Source organism: Salmo salar, chromosome ssa17, assembly GCF_905237065.1.
Source record: "Salmo salar chromosome ssa17, Ssal_v3.1, whole genome shotgun sequence".
Classification (NCBI taxonomy): Eukaryota; Metazoa; Chordata; class Actinopteri; order Salmoniformes; family Salmonidae; genus Salmo; species Salmo salar.
Genome location: NC_059458.1, coordinates 20363207 through 20371180, shown reverse-complemented (window position 1 = coordinate 20371180; position 7974 = coordinate 20363207). Strand labels below are relative to the sequence as shown.

Below are 7974 nucleotides of genomic sequence, written 5' to 3'. Positions count from 1 at the left end.
TTATTTTTAGCAATGAAGTGCGAACAATAAAATTTTTTCTCTATATCATGGGCATGTGTAAGTGCCTTCCGTTACACCTTATTTTTACTGCTTCTATCAGTTCGTATAGGTCAAAAGGATTTCACAGTACCCCAGTGGCCTAAGACACTGGCCTCCTAAGCCATGGATTGTGGGTCTTACTCTTTTCTGCAGTGGTTGAAAGCAGAGTGGCGCAGCGGAAGCGTGCTGGGCCCATAACCCAGAGGTCGATGGATCGAAACCATCCTCTGCTAAACAGCTTATTTTTAGCAATGAAGTGCGAACAATAATTTTTTTCTCTATATCATGGGCATGTGTAAGTGCCTTCCGTTACACCTTTTTTTACTGCTTCTATCAGTTCGTATAGGTGAAAAGGATTTCACAGTACCCCAGTGGCCTAAGACACTGGCCTCCTAAGACATGGATTGTGATTCCTACTCTTTTCTGCATAGTCTAAAAGCAGAGTGGCGCAGCGGAAGCGTGCTGGGCCCATAACCCAGAGGTCGATGGATCGAAACCATCCTCTGCTAAACAGTTTATTTTTAGCAATGAAGTGCGAACAATAAATTTTTTTCTCTATATCATGGGCATGTGTAAGTGCCTTCCGTTACACATTTTTTTTACTGCTTCTATCAGTTCGTATAGGTGAAAAGGATTTCACAGTACCCCAGTGGCCTAAGACACTGGCCTCCTAAGCCATGGATTGTGGGTCTTACTCTTTTCTAGAGTGGTTGAAAGCAGAGTGGCGCAGCGGAAGCGTGCTGGGCCCATAACCCAGAGGTCGATGGATCGAAACCATCCTCTGCTAAACAGCTTATTTTTAGCAATGAAGTTCGAACAATTAATTTTTTTCTCTATATCATGGGCATGTGTAAGTGCCTTCCGTTACACATTTTTTTACTGCTTCTATCAGTTCGTATAGGTGAAAAGGATTTCACAGTACCCCAGTGGCCTAAGACACTGGCCTCCTAAGCCATGGATTGTGGGTCTTACTCTTTTCTGGAGTGGTTGAAAGCAGAGTGGCGCAGCGGAAGCGTGCTGGGCCCATAACCCAGAGGTCGATGGATCGAAACCATCCTCTGCTAAACAGTTTATTTTTAGCAATGAAGTGCGAACAATAATTTTTTTCTCTATATCATGGGCATGTGTAAGTGCCTTCCGTTACACATTTTTTTACTGCTTCTATCAGTTCGTATAGGTGAAAAGGATTTCACAGTACCCAAGTGGCCTAAGACACTGGCCTCCTAAGCCATGGATTGTGGGTCTTACTCTTTTCTGGAGTGGTTGAAAGCAGAGTGGCGCAGCGGAAGCGTGCTGGGCCCATAACCCAGAGGTCGATGGATCGAAACCATCCTCTGCTAAACAGTTTATTTTTAGCAATGAAGTGCGAACAATAAATTTTTTTCTCTATATCATGGGCATGTGTAAGTGCCTTCCGTTACACCTTATTTTTACTGCTTCTATCAGTTCGTATAGGTGAAAAGGATTTCACAGTACCCCAGTGGCCTAAGACACTGGCCTCCTAAGCCATGGATTGTGGGTCTTACTCTTTTCTGGAGTGGTTGAAAGCAGAGTGGCGCAGCGGAAGCGTGCTGGGCCCATAACCCAGAGGTCGATGGATCGAAACCATCCTCTGCTAAACAGTTTATTTTTAGCAATGAAGTGCGAACAATAATTTTTTTCTCTATATCATGGGCATGTGTAAGTGCCTTCCGTTACACCTTTTTTTTACTGCTTCTATCAGTTCGTATAGGTGAAAAGGATTTCGCAGTACCCCAGTGGCCTAAGACACTGGCCTCCTAAGCCATGGATTGTGATTCCTACTCTTTTCTGCAGTAGTCTAAAAGCAGAGTGGCGCAGCGGAAGCGTGCTGGGCCCATAACCCAGAGGTCGATGGATCGAAACCATCCTCTGCTAAACAGTTTATTTTTAGCAATGAAGTGCGAACAATAATTTTTTTCTCTATATCATGGGCATGTGTAAGTGCCTTCCGTTACACATTTTTTTTACTGCTTCTATCAGTTCGTATAGGTGAAAAGGATTTCACAGTACCCCAGTGGCCTAAGACACTGGCCTCCTAAGCCATGGATTGTGGGTCTTACTCTTTTCTGGAGTGGTTGAAAGCAGAGTGGCGCAGCGGAAGCGTGCTGGGCCCATAACCCAGAGGTCGATGGATCGAAACCATCCTCTGCTAAACAGCTTATTTTTAGCAATGAAGTGCGAACAATAAATTTTTTTCTCTATATCATGGGCATGTGTAAGTGCCTTCCGTTACACCTTATTTTTACTGCTTCTATCAGTTCGTATAGGTGAAAAGGATTTCGCAGTACACCAGTGGCCTGAGACACTGGCCTCCTAAGCCATGGATTGTGATTCCTACTCTTTTCTGCATAGTCTAAAAGCAGAGTGGCGCAGCGGAAGCATGCTGGGCCCATAACCCAGAGGTCGATGGCTCGAAACCATCCTCTGCTAAACAGCTTATTTTTAGCAATGAAGTTCGAACAATTAATTTTTTTCTCAATATCATGGGCATGTGTAAGTGCCTTCCGTTACACATTTTTTTTACTGCTTCTATCAGTTCGTATAGGTGAAAAGGATTTCACAGTACCCCAGTGGCCTAAGACACTGGCCTCCTAAGCCATGGATTGTGGGTCTTACTCTTTTCTGGAGTGGTTGAAAGCAGAGTGGCGCAGAGGAAGCGTGCTGGGCCCATAACCCAGAGGTCAATGGATCGAAACCATCCTCTGCTAAACAGTTTATTTTTAGCAATGAAGTGCGAACAATAAAATGTTTTCTCTATATCATGGGCATGTGTAAGTGCCTTCCGTTACACCTTATTTTTACTGCTTCTATCAGTTCGTATAGGTCAAAAGGATTTCACAGTACCCCAGTGGCCTAAGACACTGGCCTCCTAAGCCATGGATTGTGGGTCTTACTCTTTTCTGCAGTGGTTGAAAGCAGAGTGGCGCAGCGGAAGCGTGCTGGGCCCATAACCCAGAGGTCGATGGATCGAAACCATCCTCTGCTAAACAGTTTATTTTTAGCAATGAAGTGCGAACAATAATTTTTTTCTCTATATCATGGGCATGTGTAAGTGCCTTCCGTTACACATTTTTTTACTGCTTCTATCAGTTCGTATAGGTGAAAAGGATTTCACAGTACCCCAGTGGCCTAAGACACTGGCCTCCTAAGCCATGGATTGTGGGTCTTACTCTTTTCTGGAGTGGTTGAAAGCAGAGTGGCGCAGCGGAAGCGTGCTGGGCCCATAACCCAGAGGTCGATGGATCGAAACCATCCTCTGCTAAACAGTTTATTTTTAGCAATGAAGTGCGAACAATAATTTTTTTCTCTATATCATGGGCATGTGTAAGTGCCTTCCGTTACACATTTTTTTTACTGCTTCTATCAGTTCGTATAGGTGAAAAGGATTTCACAGTACCCCAGTGGCCTAAGACACTGGCCTCCTAAGCCATGGATTGTGGGTCTTACTCTTTTCTGCAGTGGTTGAAAGCAGAGTGGCGCAGCGGAAGCGTGCTGGGCCCATAACCCAGAGGTCGATGGATCGAAACCATCCTCTGCTAAACAGTTTATTTTTAGCAATGAAGTGCGAACAATCATTTTTTTCTCTATATCATGGGCATGTGTAAGTGCCTTCCGTTACACCTTTTTTTACTGCTTCTATCAGTTCGTATAGGTGAAAAGGATTTCGCAGTACACCAGTGGCCTGAGACACTGGCCTCCTAAGACATGGATTGTGATTCCTACTCTTTTCTGCATAGTCTAAAAGCAGAGTGGCGCAGCGGAAGCGTGCTGGGCCCATAACCCAGAGGTCGATGGATCGAAACCATCCTCTGCTAAACAGTTTATTTTTAGCAATGAAGTGCGAACAATACATTTTTTTCTCTATATCATGGGCATGTGTAAGTGCCTTCCGTTACACATTTTTTTTACTGCTTCTATCAGTTCGTATAGGTGAAAAGGATTTCACAGTACCCCAGTGGCCTAAGACACTGGCCTCCTAAGCCATGGATTGTGGGTCTTACTCTTTTCTGGAGTGGTTGAAAGCAGAGTGGCGCAGCGGAAGCGTGCTGGGCCCATAACCCAGAGGTCGATGGATCGAAACCATCCTCTGCTAAACAGCTTATTTTTAGCAATGAAGTTCGAACAATTAATTTTTTTCTCTATATCATGGGCATGTGTAAGTGCCTTCCGTTACACATTTTTTTACTGCTTCTATCAGTTCGTATAGGTGAAAAGGATTTCACAGTACCCCAGTGGCCTAAGACACTGGCCTCCTAAGCCATGGATTGTGGGTCTTACTCTTTTCTGCATAGTCTAAAAGCAGAGTGGCGCAGCGGAAGCGTGCTGGGCCCATAACCCAGAGGTCGATGGATCGAAACCATCCTCTGCTAAACAGTTTATTTTTAGCAATGAAGTGCGAACAATACATTTTTTTCTCTATATCATGGGCATGTGTAAGTGCCTTCCGTTACACATTTTTTTTACTGCTTCTATCAGTTCGTATAGGTGAAAAGGATTTCACAGTACCCCAGTGGCCTAAGACACTGGCCTCCTAAGCCATGGATTGTGGGTCTTACTCTTTTCTAGAGTGGTTGAAAGCAGAGTGGCGCAGCGGAAGCGTGCTGGGCCCATAACCCAGAGGTCGATGGATCGAAACCATCCTCTGCTAAACAGCTTATTTTTAGCAATGAAGTTCGAACAATTAATTTTTTTCTCTATATCATGGGCATGTGTAAGTGCCTTCCGTTACACATTTTTTTACTGCTTCTATCAGTTCGTATAGGTGAAAAGGATTTCACAGTACCCCAGTGGCCTAAGACACTGGCCTCCTAAGCCATGGATTGTGGGTCTTACTCTTTTCTGGAGTGGTTGAAAGCAGAGTGGCGCTTCGGACGCGTGCTGGGCCCATAACCCAGAGGTCGATGGATCGAAACCATCCTCTGCTAAACATTTTATTTTTAGCAATGAAGTGCGAACAATAATTTTTTTCTCTATATCATGGGCATGTGTAAGTGCCTTCCGTTACACATTTTTTTACTGCTTCTATCAGTTCGTATAGGTGAAAAGGATTTCACAGTACCCCAGTGGCCTAAGACACTGGCCTCCTAAGCCATGGATTGTGGGTCTTACTCTTTTCTGGAGTGGTTGAAAGCAGAGTGGCGCAGCGGAAGCGTGCTGGGCCCATAACCCAGAGGTCGATGGATCGAAACCATCCTCTGCTAAACAGCTTATTTTTAGCAATGAAGTGCGAACAATAATTTTTTTTCTCTATATCATGGGCATGTGTAAGTGCCTTCCGTTACACATTTTTTTTACTGCTTCTATCAGTTCGTATAGGTGAAAAGGATTTCACAGTACCCCAGTGGCCTAAGACACTGGCCTCCTAAGCCATGGATTGTGGTTCTTACTCTTTTCTGGAGTGATCGAAAGCAGAGTGGCGCAGCGGAAGCATGCTGGGCCCATAACCCAGAGGTCGATGGATCGAAACCATCCTCTGCTAAACAGTGTATTTTTAGCAATGAAGTGCGAACAATAATTTTTTTCTCTATATCATGGGCATGTGTAAGTGCCTTCCGTTACACATTTTTTTACTGCTTCTATCAGTTCGTATAGGTGAAAAGGATTTCACAGTACCCCAGTGGCCTAAGACACTGGCCTCCTAAGCCATGGATTGTGGGTCTTACTCTTTTCTGGAGTGGTTGAAAGCAGAGTGGCGCTGCGGAAGCGTGCTGGGCCCATAACCCAGAGGTCGATGGATCGAAACCATCCTCTGCTAAACAGTTTATTTTTAGCAATGAAGTGCGAACAATAATTTTTTTCTCTATATCATGGGCATGTGTAGGTGCCTTCCGTTACACATTTTTTTACTGCTTCTATCAGTTCGTATAGGTGAAAAGGATTTCACAGTACCCCAGTGGCCTAAGACACTGGCCTCCTAAGCCATGGATTGTGGGTCTTACTCTTTTCTGGAGTGGTTGAAAGCAGAGTGGCGCAGCGGAAGCGTGCTGGGCCCATAACCCAGAGGTCGATGGATCGAAACCATCCTCTGCTAAACAGTTTATTTTTAGCAATGAAGTGCGAACAATAATTTTTTTCTCTATATCATGGGCATGTGTAAGTGCCTTCCGTTACACCTTTTTTTACTGCTTCTATCAGTTCGTATAGGTGAAAAGGATTTCACAGTACCCCAGTGGCCTAAGACACTGGCCTCCTAAGCCATGGATTGTGGTTCCTACTCTTTTCTGGAGTGTTTGAAAGCAGAGTGGCGCAGCGGAAGCGTGCTGGGCCCATAACCCAGAGGTCGATGGATCGAAACCATCCTCTGCTAAACAGTTTATTTTTAGCAATGAAGTGCGAACAATAATTTTTTTCTCTATATCATGGGCATGTGTAAGTGCCTTCCATTACACATTTTTTTACTGCTTCTATCAGTTCGTATAGGTGAAAAGGATTTCACAGTACCCCAGTGGCCTAAGACACTGGCCTCCTAAGCCATGGATTGTGGTTCTTACTCTTTTCTGGAGTGGTTGAAAGCAGAGTGGCGCAGCGGAAGCATGCTGGGCCCATAACCCAGAGGTCGATGGATCGAAACCATCCTCTGCTAAACAGTTTATTTTTAGCAATGAAGTGCGAACAATAATTTTTTTTCTCTATATCATGGGCATGTGTAAGTGCCTTCCGTTACACATTTTTTTTACTGCTTCTATCAGTTCGTATAGGTGAAAAGGATTTCACAGTACCCCAGTGGCCTAAGACACTGGCCTCCTAAGCCATGGATTGTGGGTCTTACTCTTTTCTGGAGTGGTTGAAAGCAGAGTGGCGCTTCAGAAGCGTGCTGGGCCCATAACCCAGAGGTCGATGGATCGAAACCATCCTCTGCTAAACAGTTTGTTTTTAGCATTGAAGTGCGAAGAAAAAAAATCTGCTATATCATGGGCATTTGTCAGTGCCTTCTGTTACACATTTTTTTTACTGCTTCAATGAGTTTGTACTGGTCGTAAATGAACTACAGTGCCCCAGTGGCCTAATGGATAAGGCACTGGCCTCCTAAGCCAGTGATGGTGGGTTCAAGTCCCATCTGGGGTGTTTGAAAGCAGAGTGGCGCAGCGGAAGCGTGCTGCGCCCATAACCCAGAGGTCGATGCATCGAAACCATCCTCTGTTAAACAGTTTATTTTAGCAATGAAGTGCGAACAATAATTTTTTTTCTCTATATCATGGGCATGTGTAAGTGCCTTCCGTTACACCTTTTTTTTACTGCTTCTATCAGTTCGTATAGGTGAAAAGGATTTCACAGTACCCCAGTGGCCTAAGACACTGGCCTCCTAAGCCATGGATTGTGGGTCTTACTCTTTTCTGCAGTGGTTGAAAGCAGAGTGGCGCAGCGGAAGCGTGCTGGGCCCATAACCCAGAGGTCGATGGATCGAAACCATCCTCTGCTAAACAGCTTATTTTTAGCAATGAAGTGCGAACAATTAATTTTTTTCTCTATATCATGGGCATGTGTAAGTGCCTTCCGTTACACCTTTTTTTACTGCTTCTATCAGTTCGTATAGGTGAAAAGGATTTCGCAGTACACCAGTGGCCTGAGACACTGGCCTCCTAAGCCATGGATTGTGATTCCTACTCTTTTCTGCATAGTCTAAAAGCAGAGTGGCGCAGCGGAAGCATGCTGGGCCCATAACCCAGAGGTCGATGGCTCGAAACCATCCTCTGCCAAACAGCTTATTTTTAGCAATGAAGTTCGAACAATTAATTTTTTTCTCTATATCATGGGCATGTGTAAGTGCATTCCGTTACACATTTCTTTTACTGCTTCTATCAGTTCGTATAGGTGAAAAGGATTTCACAGTACCCCAGTGGCCTATGACACTGGCCTCCTAAGCCATGGATTGTGATTCCTATTCTTTTCACGGAGTGGTTGAAAGCAGAGTGG

The 7974-nt window shown here is 44.6% G+C and overlaps 1 non-coding gene across 1 annotated transcript; it reads left to right on the top strand.

Annotated features, from left to right (window-relative positions):
- Positions 1 to 7052: 7052 nt before the first annotated feature.
- trnar-ccu (transfer RNA arginine (anticodon CCU)) lies at positions 7053 to 7125 on the top strand. The gene has a single exon. It is a non-coding gene; the product is annotated as a tRNA-Arg (tRNA).
- The last annotated feature ends 849 nt before the right edge of the window (positions 7126 to 7974 follow it).